The sequence below is a fragment of the Empidonax traillii genome, unplaced genomic scaffold (assembly GCF_003031625.1).
Source record: "Empidonax traillii isolate 1590-97213 ecotype Southwest subspecies unplaced genomic scaffold, ASM303162v1 scaffold181:size1721324, whole genome shotgun sequence".
NCBI classification, from domain to species: domain Eukaryota; kingdom Metazoa; phylum Chordata; class Aves; order Passeriformes; family Tyrannidae; genus Empidonax; species Empidonax traillii.
The window spans coordinates 1,264,031-1,285,584 of NW_020955374.1; positions in this window are offsets into that span (position 1 = coordinate 1,264,031).

Consider the following 21,554-nt stretch of genomic DNA (forward strand, 5'->3'; position numbering starts at 1 on the left):
GAGCATGGGAAAAAAAAAAAAAGCAAACACTGTGTAAAAATTGAATTCTAAACATGGAAATTTTTTAGAAAAAAATGGAAGAGCAAAACCAAATACTGTTCAGTGATTCATACCTACAAAGCTTGCTTTTCATCTTTAAAGTATTCAGAAGGTATTTTGGTCATTCTTGAAATAAAAAAGATTTGCCTGATATGTACAGAAACTTAAGTAGAAAAACATTGCCCCCCCCCCAAAAAAAAAAAAAAAAAAAAAAAAAAAAAGAAAACCCCAAACAATCAAAACCAGCTGGCTCATTGCCACTCTTTTTGAGGAAGACATACAGTTGTTCAAATATCACAAAGAAAGGCATGAAAATATGAAAATTCAAAAAATTAGGTGCCTTTATACTTACATACATCCACATATACACACATGCATGCTTACTTGAACACAGACACACATATTGAGATAAATGATGTTGAAGGGCCCAGTGATACTGAGATGTCAAGCACTCAAAAACCCTAAGACTCAAACTGTGCCCTCTTTTCAGTCTGACACTTTGTACTTGTCCATTACAACATAATTTTTAATTAGAGATTCTGAGTAACATCTTGTTTCTCTGTTCTCCCTGCCCTACCACCCTCTTCCATGTCCATTATAGGTCCAGCAATGCTCTGTTTGAGAGGAACTGTGTTAACAGCTATTTTGCTGGGTCATGAAGGACTCTACCATACGTGGGACCTAGCTGGTCAAGTGCAGTTTGGGCAGGCAGCCAGACAAGGTAGGCTGGTAAGGAGGGAAGCACACTGCAGTGCTTTATGAAACGTGTAGGCTTGGCAGTAAGCTGAGCACCATCTCAGCAGTGATGAAGGCTAGGCTTACAAGTCAGGAGATGACAGTTGCACAAAGGGTGTAACAAAGTATGAACTGGAGGAAAAAAGAGTTCTTTTGCAGAAACCTTGAAGTCTGCTTCAATAAAAATATCTGCCAGAATTCTGTTTGGTTGATTTAATTTGCGTATATATAGTTTTATATTTATTGATACATACATTTCAAAATGATACAGTGCTGAAAATATTTTCACATATAACTAGATGGTTGCAGACATCAGATGAAGAATAATTCCTCACTTACACTTATTAAATGTTGGAGTGTTCATAAAAGCATTAAAGGAAGGATTTTACTAAAACGATGTCTTTACAAGCACATCTGAAAAACACCAATATTGATGTAATCTAACACTTAAATTTATAGTTATACACTTAAAACCAGCCATGCACAAAGTAGTTCATCTCACATTTTTCTCAGAACAGTGTGAATGTGTAAGCATCAATTCAAGATATTCCTACCTTTGACAGTTTTACTCTTAATCATGGCCTTAAAAACATCAAATGAGATATAATTCTTCATTTTCAGATATTAAAAATTGCTATAAGCATAAAAATATAATTTAATGATGATTGATTCTCTTTTGACCTTTTTTTAAAAATTATCTATGCTTTTCACCCCTTCCCTAAAACATGGCAAAAAATTCTTTTAATGAGACTTTAAAGTTCCTAAATTCCCAAGTAAATTCCTATGTGCACCAGGGTTTCAAAAAAGGCCAGTTATTTTGTATGTCTCATTTGAAGTCCATGATGAAAAAATGTTAGAGAAATGCCTGTCAAACTGAACTCCCATCCCTGAAAATTAAACAACACTAACATGTTTTCAAAAAAGTCAAAAATGTTGAAGCCATTTGATAATTATGGAAATCTTCATCTTAGGCATGAACCACAGGGATAAGGGTCCAGCTCCTTTTGTGTGGAGGGAATATGTTGAATCCCTACTGTTAGAGCTATTTCTTGGTTAACACAAGTCTCTGTGCTATAAAGGAGAACCCAGACAGGTAATGAGCCCTGTCCTCCATCCAGGCATAACACTGACTGGTTGAAAGAGCCAAACTTACATTTGTATTCCTTATCCACAGATAGCTGTGCTCAGAGCAGGTCTTGACCTTTCTGCAACCCTTTAAGTAGACACCCATTAAAAGGCAGGAAACAAGGTCAGAAGGACAAGGTCAGCTGAAAACTGGCTGCCTGCAGAGAGCCAGTGCCATAATGTACCATGGGACCCAGGGGCCTGCAAGCTAACTTTTGGGACAACTTGTGGCAAAGGGTTATTGAGCAGTTTGTGTGTTAAGGCAACTTCCGAGTCTGACCATTCACAAGACTCTCTGGCTACCACACTCCCAGTGCCACAGACTTTAATTTAATTGCCGGGGCCAAAACCCCTTCACAGTGGGCAGCTCCAGTGAGCCGACTGGTGCCCTGCTTGACTGCCTGCACACCACACTCACATACAGTCAGACCAGGTTTCCTTACTCCTTTGACCCTACATGTCCCATGGCAGAGCCTCAGATGTCTAGTTCCGTAAAGCAATTTATTCACAGCACAGTAACACAGAAACAGCTTGAGCTGGTGCCTTAGAGGAGGACCCCCAACAAAAGAACCTTTGGGCTTTTATATCCTTACAGTCTACCCATGCACAGGTCTCACTCTTCCTCGTGAGCCCTCCACTCCTGCTGTGTCTCCCAGTGTCTATCCAGGCAGTTCACAGCCTCTTATCTTGGGCTTCCACCCAGAGATCAATATGCATCTCAATTTGCATCTCAGTCTGCAGCTTGCAAACCAAGCTACCTGCAGCAGATATATTCTCAACATGTCCTTGTAGTACAAACTGTAAATGCAGTCAAATAGAGGCTCTTCCATTTGTCTTACTGAAAACTGCAGATGTTTGGTATTTTCCTTATGTATGTACAGCCACTCTTAGGCATCAAAAGTGAAATTTCTTTAATTAAGAATTTAAATTCGTGGCTTTCTGTCTCCGTATGTAACTTATCTTTTCATATTTTTACAGTGGCACCAATTAATGCTTTGGAAAATTACAATAGGATATCTGTAGTGTTGCATTTCTGACCACAAGTATACCAAAATAATTCAGTTTTATTCATATTCAAACAATGAGTCCTAAGGGCAATAACAGTGATTATATAACTTTTGACAAAGTGTTACCAAACATTTAGGACATGCAGTTCATCAGAATTTGAATAAATGACATCACATACACTCTGCTCAATTAAAACTACAGCATGAATTAATTTAACTGTTATTCACTCAACTTTTATTTAACTCAAATTACAATAGTGCTGATGACATACCTAAAGTATTCATTGCAAAAAGAAAGGGTTATGCTGGTTTTCTTTACCATATACACTGAGGTGTTCTAAGAACAATTTTTGACAAATTGCACATATTTCTGCTGACATACTTATGAGAACATTAAAGTTATCTCTGATAAGTTTTATCATGCTAAAATGTAGCTTAAAACAACTTGTTTTATTGAACAACTCTGGGAAGCCCAATCTAACTCAGTTCTCTGTTATTTCTTTTTTTTGTTGGTACCTTGAGATTGAGAGGTGCACCTTGAAAGCCCCGTCTTAAATGAAGGGAAATGTCCCATTCTGTGAAGTTTGTAAACTGAAATACTGAAAAATTTAAAAAAGCACAAAAGAGTGGAGGATTTGGGAAAGACTAGAGGAAAACGGAGAACTGTTGCCCAGATTAGAAAGAAAAGGAAGTATGTAGTGAAATAAAAGAAAAAATGCTTATTCAAATTCAGTACAGAAAGCCATCCACTGCCCTCAAGTGGTAGAGCCATAGTGTTCTAAGGCTGAAGGCACTTTTGGTTGGAAAACAGACAAACACCAGCAGGAAAGATAGTAAGAAAACTGGAGAAAGGAGAAATCTGTGCTGGCTAGTATACCCCTTGTCCTTAGAGATACTGGTGAACACTAAATCATGGGATTTTGTATGACTTCTAAGCCTAAATGAATTTTTATGTCCTACTTCATCTTTTGCATTATTGATTTAAAGGTGTTTTGTGAATGTGGAAAAACTTACTCGGTATAACTACCATTTGCTTGACTAAAGCTGAGAACTAACAATGTTTATTTGAAATGCAAATGAAGACTTGCCACCCAGAAATGTGTGTTACGTTTGACATTTGTCTCTAATCAAAAGTCTCTATGAATAATGTAGCTTGATACCAATAGCCTCATTACGCAAGGTTTTCCTTAATACGCTTTCTGATTGTAATCTCTTCATTATACTTCCTTTTCTAATTTCTCCTGACCCTACTCATCATTATCGGTATGATCAGGTCTTCAGTAGTGTTGCTAATATGTATTTTACATTGGATAGGCCATTTTAGATGGGAATTAATAGCACTAATGTCCAGATGTTCTTTAACTGCAGGACTTTCTTATCCTAACTATGTTTTTCTTAGGAAATGTAGGTATTCTGCCTCTCATGACTAGAATTCACTTGGTTGGCTCACAAGTGAAAATGAATTTATTGGCTTCATCCTAGTCTTCATTTGAGCATGTGAAGAAACAATTGCACCACTTTCCATGATTTTCAATTTCTCTTGGAAAGAGCTTTGGAACTGAAACAGTGGAGATGTGGTGGGTCAAGACTGAGCTGCACTGGCTGAGCTACGTGAGAGGTGCTTGCACAATGTTTTCATGAGCTTTTGTTGCAGACCAGGACACCTCATTTGCAAACACTAAACAGTCACACAAATTGAAGATACAAAAAAGTGGGTTACTATAAATCCTGTACTCTGTCTGGATTTGCAGTAAATACAATGCACCCCTTAAAACCTGGGGGTATGTTTTAGGAAAATAACAGGTTTCACTGTGGGAAATAGCAATGTCCCAAAAGCAGTGAGTAACAAGAAGTTTCCATTTCAGTTTGGGATCAGGTTCCATTTATTTTCCTCTTTCATAACCGCAGTAGGCGTAAAATGTAGAGCTGATCCAGAGATTCTTCCATAAAGTGCTGTTGCCAGTTACCAATTTTCAATAAATCACCATTAAATTGTCCCATAATTTTTCTGCCCTTCCTTTCCCAGAATGCTGATTACTCTGTTGTGTTTTCTGTGATTAGAGGAAGAGTTGATCTTTGAACTCCTTTAAGACTAAGTTGAGGGAGCCTTCTTGAAATGTAAAAGGAAACTCTCCTCTCATGGACTGAAAAACAAAAGTAAGTCTCTGATTTTTTTGCTTTCTGTGAGATGCAAGTGTTGGTATAAGGTCAAAAAGGAAGGCAGGCAAATTCCACCTTAGCAGAGAAATGAAGATCAGAGAATCCTACTAGGTGTTGCATATGAGAGGCTTTTTTTAACATAAAATGAGACTGAGATTCTTAAAAAAATCCTATTGCTGCCCCTACCAAGTATCTGTCAAGATTTTCAGGCATGGAGAGAGTCATCAACAAACTCTATTGCAGGCAAAGCAAACATCACATTATTTCTGCAAACGTGTGACCAAGATTTTCATAAATCTACCACACATCCCACCCAACCTCATTTTCCCCCAGCTAGAATCAGGAAGTGAAAATCAGGAAATGTGCTTTTCCTACTCCTTCTCAACCAGTGACTCAGGACATTTCACCAAGCCTCCCTCTGTACTGTCCATTCCCAGCCAGGAGTTATCAGGAGGCATCTGAAGACCCATCCAAATAGAATGAGTTGAGGTTGTGTATTGAGATGAGCTTTTCCATATGCACAAAGGAAAACAATGCTTTGTATGCTTTGCTTCTGAGAGAGAGCAAACTGGGAATTAATGTGGCACCCATGAGGGTGGGAGGAAGGGAGAGAAAGGAGAGAAGGAAGAGAGGGAAGGCAGAAAGGAAAAAAGGAAGGAAGAGAGGGAGGGAGGAAGGAAATCATAAAATTTTTCACAGAATACCAAGGAGGACTTCAGTAGCTTATGTCTGTTCAAATGGATATTCTCGGGGAGTGAAGGGAAAGAAGCATGAAGTGTTCCAGCAGTCTGGGTAATCTTGATGTAGTTAAGTGACACAAAAATCTGCACCTGAACTGAATCTCTCATGTGATATTACAATGGAAATATTAATCAAAATACTGAGGTTTTTCAGATTAAAGATTTTGCTGGAAAGTCAAAGTTTTCATGGTGTCCAAAAGAATTAAAAAAGTATTACCCATGTTTACATTTGGGGGGCAAGACAATCCTTTCCTCATTTTTTATGACTGGTTCTGCTATCATATCCCCAAGAGATTTTTTAATATGTGATAAGATAACAGGTTTATTGTTGCATGACTTTTATTTAATCACTGAAAAATAATTTAAAAAGGTTAGAAATGATAGCTATGAATCGCATCACTACTGATTATACAGCATTTTTGAAGATTGGTCTATTCTCTTTCCAGTAAGCATCTCTATCATACATTAGCTTTAATGGAACTTAAATTTGTGCATCAAGTGGAGAAGAAAGCCTTCTGGGTGGTTATAGATGCATGACCTTGAGCCTTGTGACTCACAATGCAATCTGCATGCAGGGGTATTAGACAGTATCTGTCAGCATCTGTCAGGTCTGATTGTTTAAACATTACTTTGTCACCCACACACACATGCACAAATTTTATCCAATTTCAAATTAAATATTAAACTGACCTTTTAAAGAGGAACTACTGTAGAATTTAAATAAACTTTATTGTGCTTCTTTTTACAATTAAAAAATTATAATGAGAAAAATTAATCTCTGGTGTAACTTAACTGGATTCCTGGGCACTGTGTCAGGGACAATTTTTACCAGAATAATTAGAACTTGCAGACCAGATTTCTGTTCACTGAAAATATAATAAGTAATCACCTTGAGCCAACTCTCCTGTAATATCAGTACAATTCCCACTGCAATAACAGTAATGCAAGTTGCATCAATGTAACAGAAGAATATTTGACATATATAGAAGACAAATAGATTTTTGTAAGGTAAATGTGTTTACCATGTCAGAACTTAAAAAAAAATAAAAATTGTACTCAGTCAGCTGAGAGTGATATTGTCAGCAAGAGAAGGGAGCATGCAAGTTTTGCCATTTTAGTAGCATGCTAATTAAAAGAACTTCTCAATTCTTCAGACTTTGTGGGTATTTTTTGTGCACCTGGGAACGAACCAGTTTGTTCTCATTACATCTTCCATCAATCATTTCTGGTCTCAATAAGCCCTGTCAGTACCTCTGGTCAGTAGCATGCAACGATCACATGGCCAGTACTTCATGTGCTGAACTTGTGTCTTTAGGGAGATGGTGGACCACTGCTGCAGGCCTGGAGGGGGCTCTTCAGCAGGGCCCTGCAGCTGGATGCAAGCGCAGGTGGTTGGATTCATAGTAAAACACAGGAACCATTTCTCCCTGAGCCCTGCAGCCTCTACTGCCACTTCTGCTCATGGAGGGGATCCTACAGGTGCTAAACTTGCTGATGAAATGACTAATTAAATAATCAGCGGTATTAAGCAAATGTTTACAATGAATAGTTTAGCTGAAAAATATCTCCTTTTCTGAATTTTCCATGACTGATTCATAATTATCTTGATATTTATATATTGTTCAAAAATTTGTGCTGAGTAGCTGCTGCAAATAATTGTATTCTAGATTTCTGAAGAATATATTTTTTTCATAAAATTGATTTTGTAAATGTCTCATGCTTCCTGCTTTTTCTCCTGTGTAGGCTAACATACATGAAGTCAGATATCCAACATTAATACTGTTTGATGTGATTTTAACATTTCTTATTTGTCTATCACTTCTTACTAATAATTTAATCTAATGAAATGCTCACAAAAGAAGGTTGTAACTGGCACAGGGCTTTGAGTGTTTTTGTCTAGGCTTCATTTTTTTACACAATATAATGTTGGCAGAATATTTTTATATGATGCCCATCATAATTTTTTAACTAATCAAAACTTAAATATATTATAAACTGACAATAATAAATTTTTAAGAAAACTTATTTTGTGATGCATTGCCTCTGATTTCATGATACTTATTTGTCTTTGGCCATTGAGTTCCTCCTCTTATTTATCTGCTACATTGCCTTGGGAGAATAGGGTGTTAGAGGATGTACATTAACAACTCCAGTTCTCCCCAGCGAGCCTGCAGAAAAGTTTGACCTTCTTTCACCTGGATCTCATGATAGATCCAAAAGCAACCATCATTTGAAAAAAATCCTCTGAAATCAGTAAAATGCACTTTCATTAATTATATCATATGCACGAGTCTAACATTCTGCTTAATTTAGAAAGCATGTCCCAACCACGTGGACAGGTCTGCTAGGTTAGAGGAAATACAGAGGCACAGACATCAGATCGCAACCATAGTGCTTGCAAATTATTGTACACATTCATGAAGTTCACTCTATCCATGTTTAAAAAGCACACTTTTTATTCATATCAAGGTGTTTTTAAGTGGGCATTTAATACCACTGCTTACAGTAGTAACTTAATCTGTGACCCTGCAGTGAGCTCTGCACAGGCAGGCAGGAATCGATGGGGCCCCACAGGAGCCCCTTCCTCTTAAACTCATGGTGGGATCAGGCCATAGATTTTAACAACCTGAGATAGAGTCTGTGTCTTTTATGTTTTGTGGCTACTTTGTACATTTTGACTACTAGGGGAAATAAATATTAAATGGCTGTACATACATACTGCCTATAGAAAAGAGACAAGGACGATCTGGTCTGTATATAATAGCTATACGCAGACACACATAGAATATATAGTGGTTTTTGTTACAATATTTGCGTTGTACCCTGAAGGAAAAAAAAAAAGTTATTGAAATCCAGACATTCTGAGTTATAGAATTGAAAAACAAGCTGGTGTTATGACAGTTTTGAAATGGGTCTGCTTTTGCCAGCCAGTTATGTGCTTTAAAGAGCCTTTAGCTGATTTATGCAGTTCTTGTCCCAAAACTGCTGTATTGTATTACTTCAATATTTTATCCCTAACCATTTAAAGAAGGTTTGATCTTACATCAATAGTACTCAAAAAATATTAAAATCAAAGAGATTTCTTTTCAAAGAATTTATGCAAAACAAACCTTATATTTTTCCTGATCTGAAAGATTAAAATAAAAAAAATAGAAAAAAAAAAAAAGAAGGAAAATAAAAAAGAAAAAAAATTACGTCTATAGCACAAACTCCAAATAGTTATGGTAGCTGTTGCATATTCTAAAAGCTCAGAAGGGAAAAAAAGTCTCTTTAAATGTAAACTGCTGAAGTCTTGGAGCTTTCATGACAAAATAGCTTCTGGTCACAGACAAAAAGCAGAAATGAGTATTAGCAGAATTTAGAAGTGTTATCACTTATCTTTTTTTAATGCATTCATGTTAACTGCCACTACTTCAAGTGAGTAAACAGGAAGCTTTTCTCTGCAGTGGGACCCTTAAAAATACAATTTAATAGTTTTGACTAGCATTTTGGTATATGCCTCAGTTCTTTTCTTCTCTTTACTTAGCTGTGTGTTACACAAGACTTTTATGAGTTCAATATGTACAGTATCTGTTGACACTTCGTATATAAACAAAAATGATTTCATTTAGAAGCAGGGGAATTAAACTACCCATAATGAAAAACAATTGTTCTAAAATGCTGTCAGTCTGGATTGTGGAAGGACTTTCAAGGATTGATCGTGTAAAGTGCAGAGAAACTTCAATTTTTATTGACATCACTGCTTTACCGAAACAACTCTTAGATGAAATAATGCTTATTGTTTTTAAATATATCTTTGAGTTTCCAGTTCTGATGCATATGATGATGCATAAAAATGTTCTTATTTCCTTTTCCAGCTTTGAGGAGATAAAGGAGAGCTAACTGACCATTTTTAGTCACTAATGTAATGGGTTGAAGTATGATAGTGGTTTTCCTACACACCTGAAGCTTGCACAACCTATGTTATTGTGCTGGGCTGACCCTGGCTAGATGCCATGTGCCCACCAAAGCCTCTTTATCACTCTCCTCAGCTGAGCATGGGAGAAAGAAGACAACAAAAGGCTCATGGGTCATGATAAGGGCAGGAGAGATCACTGACCAGATACTGCCATGGGCAAAACAGGTAATTATTTGAATTTATTATCAATCAAATCAGAGCAGGGTATTGAGAAATAAAACCAAATCTTAAAAGCAGCTTCCCTCTACCCTACTCTTCTTCCTGGGCTTAGCTTCACTCCTGAATTCTCTCCCTCCTCTTCCTCTGCAGCTCAGGGGAATGGGGAATGAGGGTTGTGGTTAGTTCATCACATGTTGTCTCTGCCACTCCATTCCTTGTTACAGCATAGGTTCCCTCCCACTAGAAACAGGCATCCGTGAGCTGCTTCAGTATGAGTCCTTCCCACAGACTGCAGTTCTTCATGAACTGCTCCAGTGTGTGCACCTCTCATGGGGTGCAGTCCCTTAGGAACAGACTTCTCTAGCATGGATTTCCCACAGGGTTAAAACCTTCTTTGGGAATTCACCTGCTCCGGTGTGGGGTCATCCATAGCATGCAGGTGAATGTCTGCTTCACCATGGACTTCCATGATCTGCGGGGGCACAGCTGCCTCACCGTTGTCTTCACTACAGGCTACAGGGAGGTCTCTGCTCTGGGGCCTGGAGCATGTCCTCTCCCTCCTTCCTCACTGACCATGGTGTCTGCTGAGTTGTTTTCCTCACACATCTCACTCCTCTCTTAACTGTGCTAAAATCACTCCCCTTCTTACCTCTGTTATCTCAGAGGTGCTACCACAATCACTGACAGGCTCAGCCTCAGCCAGTGGTGGGTCCCTCTTGGAGTCAGCTGGCATTGGCTCTGTTGGACATGAGGGAAGCTTCTCACAACTTCCCACAGAAGCACCACCCCCGCAAAGCCTCCCTGCTACCAAAACCTTGCCACACAAACCCAACACAGTCATACATGACTATCTGTATTTTTTCCAATCTGTTGATTCACATATATCTGCATTAACTCAGTACAATCCTTATAGTGAAGATACTTAACTTACACTTCATTACTGCTCATTCCTTCATTATTGCTCTCAAGAATGGGATGCGGAAAAATCCCTTAGAAAAAAATAGAATAATTAATTTCTCTCCATTATTGTCTATAGCCCTCTGCAAAAATAAAATGCACATAATTCGGAATGAAGATACTTACTTCAAATAAATTTTTATGGCAGATGAGGACTGTACTCTCAAAACAAAAATTTATTTCAGTAATCCATTCAGTTGTCTTGAAATGTGAACTCCAGACCTCCTCAATTCAGTATCCATGGTTCAACCAAAACTATCCAAAGCTGTTCATGAGACCCCTCCAAAAGGGGCTCAGAGGGCGCCTACTCCTGCTGCTTCTCAAACAAGTTTTTCTGTCACTCTCCTTTCCTGTGGTAGTTCAGTATTTTGTAATTAGGGCTAATGGAGAAGTTCATGCCATTCTGGCTACTGCAACAGAGATTATTGTCTTTGGATGTAGCCATTATTTACCCTTGAATCTTACTTTTAGATGTTTATTTGTATTGCAAGGAGTTGCAAAAACTTAAAAATAAACCCAAACCAATCAATAATTCTCTGATCTTGCCCTATGACCCTGAGAGGTTAAGACTTATAATGATACAGATCAATTTCATCTTTGACTTTAAGAAGGGTTAAGTGAAAACTTTGGGAAAGGTGGAATTACATGTAAAATTTAAAGACAAATTGTCTAAATCTATAAAACAACAGCCTGTTGTTTTTAAGAAGTGCCTTCAGATCTTTCTGTCAGGAAAAAAAAATCCGTGTGTGGAGAGCAAATGAAAAGAATAAAACAACAAAACCAAGAAATATGTCTTATGCAACTGTCAATTTTAAAAGATTGCTCCACTTAGGAAGAAAGAAATATGATAATATTTTTATAATACTGTTTATGTTAGACCCTCAACAGCACTTCCCAATGGAAAATATGAGTAAGCATTCTTCCCTTTGGCACACAAATTAGATGTGTTCTGGATTTTAACTCTAAGAACTCAGGTCCAGCTCCAGTTACGCTGCTGACTTCTGCTACTGTTAAACATCTAATTTGTTCTTATTCTCATAGTGGAGTCAAGAGGGATATATGCACAGAGACCTCCAACTTGAGTATTTTTTGTCTTCCCTCTCAGATACTGCTTAAATGAGAGCCAACGTGCCCACAGTCTACTAAGGTGCAGCTATACTCCAAGTATTTATTGGAGAACTAAATGTAGGGCGTTGGCTCCATGCACATTTGATATGTTCTTTTCATTTTACCGAGGGGATTAGAACTTGTGTTAAGACACACATCTGATTTCTCCCCTTGCAGAAAAATGTAGGATTCTGGTGTAGGTCTTGTAGGTTGGACATGAAATTTCATCGAGTATCATACCACCTGTGGTACAAGGTTCATGTCTGGAAAAACATGTTAATTTCCTGCCCAGAAGTACTTGAGAATGATACACCTTGAATGGACATGGATGTGCAGCATACTTCTTAAGCTTGCATGTCTGTCTGTCCATGTGTAAAATTTCCTTTTGTTCAGCTCATTTAGTTGCCTATAGTATGGAGAAGACAGTATGTTACCCATTAACGTAAGCCCCTGTGAGGTGTGCAGTATCCTCACCTTGTGGTGAAATGAAGAGAAATAAGGATACCTGTGCCTTCAGTCATTTCTGAGTGTTATGTAGCTGAGGAAAACTGGGTAAGAATTAGGAGAATAAGTGATTCCTTGTTTTTCTTGGACAAACTCCCAAGGTTTGTTGCATGCTGATTGATCATGGTCTCATTTCTAAGTAATACACAAATACAATAGTTGAGCTTTCGAATTGGGTGAAAAATCAAGCTTTCAAACCAAGCCAGAAATTTAATGATAATAATAATTTTTATTACTCAGTTAATTGCTCCCTTTTAACACACTGTTTATCATTTGCAGGGTGTTTTGTGAGCATCAGTCACAATTCCAAGTCAAAATATCATTGAAAGACACTGGACTTCCTGTTCTGGAAGCTTGTGGATGTATTTGTTTCAGAGCTACAGACTCTCTTTTAATTTTTTTTGCTGATAGTAGACCTTTTTTTAAATTCAAAGAAAGATCCTAATGATCTTCTGCTTTCTGAAGGGGATTCTGGAAAATGGGGATAGCCATGAAGATGCTGAGCTATAATACAATGTACACAAAGAACATTTGTTAAATAACATAAGAGCACAAGAATTAATGAGTTTGTGGTGCATTTGGCTTTTCAAACAGCACTGAGAGCCAGTGACTACCTTTTCCTTTTGGACCTCTATTCCAGTTTATGTGTTGCATTGCATCACATCTGCTTTTTTGCAGTCATATACATATTGCACAGAAGGAGTCCCATGTTTGAAACTTGAGACAGAGGGTTCTCTCCCTGCCAAGAGTTCACTGCAGCTACTGCACAGAGCTGTGAGCCTCAGCTGCCTTAAATGACAGCCTGCTGTGGAGCTGCTCCTGCCAGGGCTGGATCCTCAGTTAATTCAGGGAACTTGAAAGGCCACATAACCAATCTCTAAAGCAATTCATCTCAGTTTTGACTCATCCCTGGAAGTGGATTGAAGAGGGTGCTACCTGATGCATGTATGTCTCTTGTATTTACTCACTGATTTCTTGGTTGCCAGTCTCCTTGGACAGCAAGGATTCAGTGGGCAGGGCTAAGGTGGGGAAAAGGTAAGGACTGGTCAGTTATCCTGGCTGTCATATGTCATATGTCAGCTCTGCGATGCAGTCCCATGTGCTCTTCCCAGTCTTGAACATGGCTCTCCAGCAATCTCTGCTAATGATTCATGCCTGCCTCTGATTCCCACTCCTGCCCTTTCACAGCACCAGATTGTTGGTCCTGCACTGCTGCACTCTTCCCCCACTGTTCATCCTGACCTTAGTGAATTATTTGTTTTCTGACTACAGTCTTGTTTCTGACTATGCTTTAACCTTTTGGTTTGAGATAAACCTCTATAAGTCAGACAGTTGACTTGATACCACAGTTAAAATGCCTCCTTTCTCTAGTATTCTGGGCCTGTTGAGGGCTACTACCTCCATTCTAGTTATTTCTTCTAACATCAGCAAATACTTTCCATATCCATAGAGGAAGGAGAAAGACTAGCTTTACTTCATTTTCTCACCCCATCAAAAAAAAAAAAAAAGAAAAAAATCTCTATTTCATATGAAGAAGTCTTTTTCCAAGTATAAGATTAGATAATTTTTGGAATGAAGTACAGGCCATAAAGGGTTTCTAGAACAGAAAATACTAAAGGTCTAAGTCTAGCCACTATTGGTCTTCTACAAAAGCAGGGAAATGGAATACCTGTCTTGTAGAGGTCATCTCCATCTCAAAATTTCAGTGATTGTTTTCAATACATCGTACCTGAGGGCACATCTTTCTACATCATTAAGCAGTAATGAAGAAGAGAGACAGCGATGTATGAATGGTGTCACAAAATTGCTCTGTCTAAAACTGAAGCAAATATGCTTTCTCACATATGTTGCTTCTTATACATTTATGAGAACATTGAGGTTTGTTATTAATTTCCATGCACCTATTTTAAAAGAGGAAAGATTCCTAGCAACTCTTTAAGCACAAGGAAGGGCATAGTAAAGAATCTGAGTGCTCCATATTACTCCATGTCTATACATACCATTTCCATTCACCATCAAATCTTTCTGGATCTGAGTCAGCTATGGTCTGGAAACCATTTAGCTGTATTCACATCCATCTTGAACTAACATGATCTTCTGTTGGTGTCATGCTAACACAACGTGCCTTCCAGAGAAGAGCTAGTTTGTATTGTTTGACCATAATGCTGTGTCAATGGAGTTGATTTTTGCATCTAATTACATTAATGTGCCCTGAATCACAGTCACTGAATTTTAATACCTCACATGTTTTGTAATACCTTGAGCCAATCTGATTCTGGTTTCCAGAATGCTGATCACCCAACACCCAAGGAGTGCAAAATCAAAAAGTCTGGTCTGCAGCTCTCTACCCCATCAGATTTCATATATGAGCAGAGCAAGCAACACGTCTTGATGACATTAAGTTAAATAATATTTATAAAATACACCGACATAATCAAATGGATAGAACTGTGTCTGTATTGTACCTTCATAATGAAGTGTAATTAAAAGTTATTGTTATTTCTATATCTTTATGTCTGATTTTTCCCTTTATCAGAAACAAAAGGAGTTTGTTTTCATTTGTATCTGCTGTTTTACTGATTTATTTTTAATTCTGAACAAGATACAGAACAATAATTTTTTATCTCCCAGCTGATTATGTTAGAAAGTCTTTTTTTGCCTTTAATTGCATATACACACAGCTTACAAGCCATACTGTCTACACTTTTAATTAAAAACACTGTATACAAAAATATGGATAAATATTTTCCTCAAAACCAGAACTCTTTACTTTCATAGGCAGAATGGGACACAGGCTCTGGGCCTAAAAAGCTTCGTTTATTTTTAGAACAATACCATTTAGCTTCAACCACAGAAATATTCCTGAAACAAAAGGGTAAACAAAAGCAGACAACCCACTCCTGTTGCATAAAGTCTAGCTTAAACAGGAAAGACAAGCACTCATAGCCAAAAGTGGAGGCATCTCCAGCAGGTTCTCTCTGTCTCCCTGGGGTGAGATGGTAGCCACAAGCAGGGAGATGCTGACGCCTATACAACCTGATACTGGTGTGATTAGAGGACACTCAGCGTCCTGCAGGATTAGCTATAATGTGTTTTACTGTGGTTTTTGTTCATCAAACAGCAGCTGCTAAGAAATTCAGCCTTCAAGAGTACACAGCTGATCCCACCTGTTACAGTTCATATCTATGTGTACTTTATTGTCTAGACATGCTGTATCTTTGCTGTAGTTTATGATTAGTCTGTGCCAGACCCTAAGCAGAATGTTTTGCATCCAGTTTATTAAATCTTTAAATAATGTTTATATGGGGATTTACTTTTTAAAAAATGCTCGGTACCAAAAATGTGGTTATGTGTAAAGGAGAAACAATTTTCTTTCACCAGAGTTGATTCTTGAATAGTATGCTACAATTACATGAAGACACTTTGCTGAATTCTCCGTAATGTCTTTCCCTATCATTTGTCTTTGCTTATGCTTACTATAGCTGTTCACAGGTTTAAAGGTTTGTTTAATATGCAAAGTATTTTGATGTGCAATAATGAATTAATTCACACAACTGTATGTAATGTTTTAAAAGAATCTAAAATTAAATGTGACCACTGCTAAAAGATGTAATGCAGAAGCATAAAATATGTATGAAATTATGTAAATACACTGGAAAACGTCTTCCAGCTAGACTTGTCTATCAGTTTTCTGAAGGCTTGCCAAACTTGAAATAAAAGCCACATTGAGCAGAATGTTTAGACATCTGGATACCTTTCCTTTAAATTCCAGGAAAATATTCTGTATCTAGTTTGAACTACAGCTACCTAAGTTGCTATTTCCACTACAGTCAAAATAGTTATTCTTTGTAATTTCCTGTTTGTCATATTACTTCTCTTCAACCAGCTGATCAAAGATACTTTTAATATTTTTGTAACTGTTTTTCCTGTCTAATTTTCTAGTTAGTATTTTAACAGGCTCAAGATTGCCAGCCAACTCTTTGTCTTTGACCTGTTCAGGCTTTCTGTCTTCAGACTCTGGACTTCATTCCACTGCTAATGCTGTGCAATTTATTAAAATAATTGAATACTGCAAAAAATATTAACAAAGTTCAGCAGTTCACCAAATTTAATGTTGAAAATTATTTCTGCAGTCATGTTCATGTCACAGGAAATTCCTTGAATACTGAATCTCTCTCAGGCAATTTTAACCAGTAATAAAGCTAGGAAGCCGGTCTTGTACCACTCTGTGGCACTTCTGTTTTAAGGTTGCCTAATACCAGTTGTTGGAAAAAAAATAAAATGTTTAATTCAGCTTAATCACAAAACAAATACTTGCTCTTATTGCAACTTCATTAAAAAACTTCTAGACTGAGCTTGTGTTTTGCTAACCTTTGTTTAATTTACATAGATAAAGCAGAAACAAATATGGTAGTTTAGCCCTTCTACTACGCTGTGTCAGTTTTTTTAGATTCTACGCTTCTTCCAAATAAGAAAGCACACTTGAAGAAAATCAGTGAGATATAATAGCAAGAATACAAAGATTAATGTGTTTTTATTCCTCATGCACTGATCTCCTACATATCAAAATATCAGCAAGAAATGAACTATAAATTCATCACTAAAATGATACAGAGTTTCAAGGTTTCATTACCTTGCTATTCTAACTAGCTAACTAGTTAGCTATGCTAACTACTAGTGCCCCAAGCAAAAATTTCCCTATTAGAAAAGTTCAGCTTCTCATTTTGGAACATTTCCTCTCAGCAGATAAAGAAAATCTATCACAAATTGTGAAATCAAGTGAAAATTTCATTCTAGGCAGAAACTTCTCAAAGAAGTAGAGTAGTATTTATTGACAAGTCTGTTAGTTTGAATTAATCTTTTACGTGTCACTCTGTGAGCTGGAAGCCACTATGGTGCATTACATTTAAAAGTAATATATTAAATTTAATTTTTATTTCAAATCACATAGAAATGAAGTATCATCTTTCCCTTGAAGATCTATATAAAAAATTAGATTTGTAAAGGTCTTCCCTCTAGTGGGCCTGTATTTCTTGCATGAAAACATATGAACCTCACATGCTAGAGATGTACCTGTACCTGTACCTGTAGCTCAGATTCATCTTAGTGAAAACATGCAGTGTAGACAGGGAAGTCCAAACTGATGACCAAACACTACCCATGTGAAAAATCATTTTGAAATAAGATGGATTTCTTTGATTATATCTTTACTGTGAAAACAGGGCCTCATTAGAGGTCAGTGAGGGTCTCTATTTCACTGCACAGCACATGCTAAGGGATTGTGGAACTGTCCCTGAAGTCCTTACAGCTACCTAATCCTAGTGTGTCCTAATCCTTTGAGAATTACTTGCTTGGGTGAAGCAGCTCTGTGATGTAGACACACTTGTTCTAGATGTCATTCTTCCCCAGCCTGAGAATGGCAAAAAACAGCTCAGTGTGTACGTAACCCTTGCTAGACAAACACTCTCAACAAGTCATATATGCAGTGTACAGTGCAGGACTATAATGTGATTTTTCACTCAAAGGGTGAAAGCAAAACACACAGAGAATTTTAGACAGTAAAGATCTCCTTGATGAGAGGCATAGTTTGTGATGGTCTTGATTTAGAAACAGAAGGAGCAAATATCTCTTTTATTGCATATGGCATATTTGCAAATGAGGTTGACATGCTCAGAACAAAGTACAACAGTTAGCAACTAAGCACAAATTTTCTTTTTAGTTAGAAATTGTCTATTTAGAAATGCTTATCAGATGATAGAAAAAATAAATTACTTGTTATAAGTAGTTTAGTGAAAGAGATGTCTAACCTACCAATTAACAAACAAAATCGGGTCAGATGTACAGCACNAAAAAAAAAAAAAAAAAAAAAAAAAAAAAAAAAAAAAAAAAAAAAAAAAAAAAAAAAAAAAAAAAAAAAAAAAAAAAAAAAAAAAAAAAAAAAAAAAAAAAAAAAAAAAAAAAAAAAAAAAGAAGAAAATAAATAAACCCAGTAAATATAGACAAGAAGAGAAAAGCTGAGCAGTAGGGAGAAATTTGCTTAAGAGCACTACTGTTTTTTTTTCCTTTCTGACTTCCTTTTAGCAAAAAGAAACCAGAATATGTTGTGTAGTTCTTATGGATCAGCAGTGCCAAAAATTATATTACATGTGGAAAAAAATTAATGAAAGATTTTATGCAACTAAAGCCACTTGATGTCAGGGTTCTCCTAGTAGCGTTATCTGAGTCACGTTGCATACATGTGTAGTTTTTTTGTCTTGTTTTTCTGATGTCATATATTGGTTGAAGGGTATGGAGGGCACAGGTTGTATGAGAGGAATTAATTAAAATTTGAAATCTTAATCTGTGTCATTACTGTGGAGTTAATTTTGCTGCAGTCTCTATTTCTGTCAGGTTGGTGAGGGAAAAGTCCTAATTCTGTTGTCACGTATTACAGTGAGTGTTGAAGTGCTTGATGCATGCTTGTAAAAATTCTTTAAAATGCTTCTGAATCTGGGGGTTGTCAGTGGATTTTATTCTCATGAAAATGTGTTTATTTCACAGAGCAAGTGAGATGTAGGTCGAAATTACCTGCTTGAGGTCACAGTAACAAACTCAGTCATGTTATTTAAAACAAATTCAAACCATATCACAAACACTAAAACTTGAGATATCTACTTGGGTCAAAGTAGGGCTGCAATGCTTTGCTTCTAGGGTTACTTATCTACTGATCATGGCAGCTGGTGCTTTTCCCCCTGTTTTCTTCAAAGCCTGGAGGTACATGCTTTCTCCCTTTCCAAATGCTGCTCAGCTTGAAAAGCAGCACAGTTGATCCCTAAGCATTTCCTCCACAACATTTTGCATATTTGCTCAAGAGGAAAGACCAGAAGATAAAGGGAGCAAAATAATTTTAAATCCTGGAGAAGCCAAGCTGTTCTCCAGAGAGTGCCTTCATGCTGGCCCTGGGGCACCCTGAACAGCAGCCCCAGCACATGGCAAAGTGGCAGCAAGTACCAGGATATATTCCTGACAGCCAGTGTTGGTTGATCTGATACAACACAAAGCCAGGAGAAACAACTATTGCCCATGATTATGTGTCTGCTTCTGTCAGGAGAAGAAGTGTCAACTGACTCTCTTTTTTTGGTTTGTTGGGGTTTTTTTAACCTTTTCCATTATGTTTCAGAGATTTGTTCCAGACTAGTAGCCTATGGGCTGGGGAGATGAGAATTCAGTCAGATATAGAGCACACAAAAAAGTGTGACAAATTGCAATGACAAGGCTGTGTTAGTAGCTTATGATGTAGTGAAATGAAATCCTGAACCAGGGAACACAGACAGTGGTGTGCTATGTGCTATGGGCATCCAAGCTCAGAGAGGGGGGAAGGATTGTGCAGTAGGGGTAGGAGTACTGAGCCAGTAAAATCACCACTGACATTACTGCCAGCCTGAAACATGCTGCTCATCAACAAATTAAGTCATTTTTCTTGCACTCAATATCAAGGAGTAGAGTGATGCAGTTGGTATTTAAACATCATGAAATATGTTATTAGACACGCACAGCTGGAAGTAAAAAAATACAATATTTTGGTCAGAAGCTTTCAAGCCTGCTGGCTGAAGCATTTAACGTTTTACCTCCATCTGTATATATCTTACAGAACTAACTTGAACTTCATGCTTCATGTTGGAACATGCAAGAACTTTGGGGGAAACACACTGTCTACACTACTCCCCTATTTTGTCTTTCTCATTATTTTTCATAATCCTTTCAAAAAGGTTGAGCTAGATTCTTCATTTCCTTCAGAACTATTGTGGTACTAACCACCATTGTGTCTGAGCATCTTATAGGCTGAGGGCCTCTGTAGATTTTATCTACATTTTTGCAATCAGGCAGACAGAGGAATTTTTCAGATGGGGAACTGACTAAATTGACCAAAAGGCTTGCCAAAAGTTTACTCAGTCTGTGAACTGACCTATGAATAGGAACCCTGTTTCTTTCAGTGCTCTCTCACCTAAGCTAATTCTCCTAAATTTCCAGAAGCTAAGGGAGAAGTAGTTGTAAAGGCCAAACTATCTGAATCACTAGCACATTCTGCACAGACAGTGCCATGCAGGGCTAATACAGATCCCTGGGACTGACTGACAGTTATATTTTCTTTGGCCCAAGAATTTTTCTATGCTATGAACTTTATTAACACGAACAATGGCAAGATCCCTACTCTAGCAAGTACTTGTTTGCCATTTGTTCATATCCAGTCTATTCACTTCCCAAATTTATAGACTCCTCAAATAAGAAATCTTGATAATTCTATTAATGAGCCAATCCCCCAAATAATGATGGATTTATTGAATTCTAGTATCTTCACTCTGAAAATATTTCTTTTTACTATACTCTAAAGACATAGCTCAAGCCTAACTTCTGAGCTTTCTCTTCGCTTTTGCTATATTAATGACTGAATGATCACACTTACCAGAGCCACTTTTCCAACACCTCACATGCATTTATTGTTCTTTTCAAAACTAAATAGAATAAGGAATCAGCATTCATCTTTTGATAAACTGACGTACATTTAAGTCCCTTTAGAAAAGTAAAAGCAAGGTGGTAATATCTCATACTCTTACAAAACCTCTTAATTCTGCTTTCAGAATTTACTTCCACTTCAGATATTGGAGTATCCCTTAAAATTTTGCATGAACACTCTTTTTTTTTTTTAATATTTTCCCATCAGATTTTCAAGTTTATTTATACATATGGAAATAGGGGAAATTTTGGCACCTGAATAAAATGCAGCTTTGTTGTTTGAATTGAATTGTTTGGCAAAAGGAACGTAGAACACATTTGCTTGGCAATCAGGAGGGTGTTGAATTTCTGACTTGAAGAACCATATGCACAAAGAACTCTTATCAAAAAGAATACAAGGACCTGATGTGATTAGCTAAGTACAGTCGTGGGGAGAAAATGTTAGATGATAGTATATTTTTTAATTTGGGAGGGAATGGTTCCAACAAAAACCAAATCAATAACTGGAAAATGAAGCCATCCAGCTCCAAATTAGAATTAAAGCCCAGATTTTAAACAACAAGGATAACT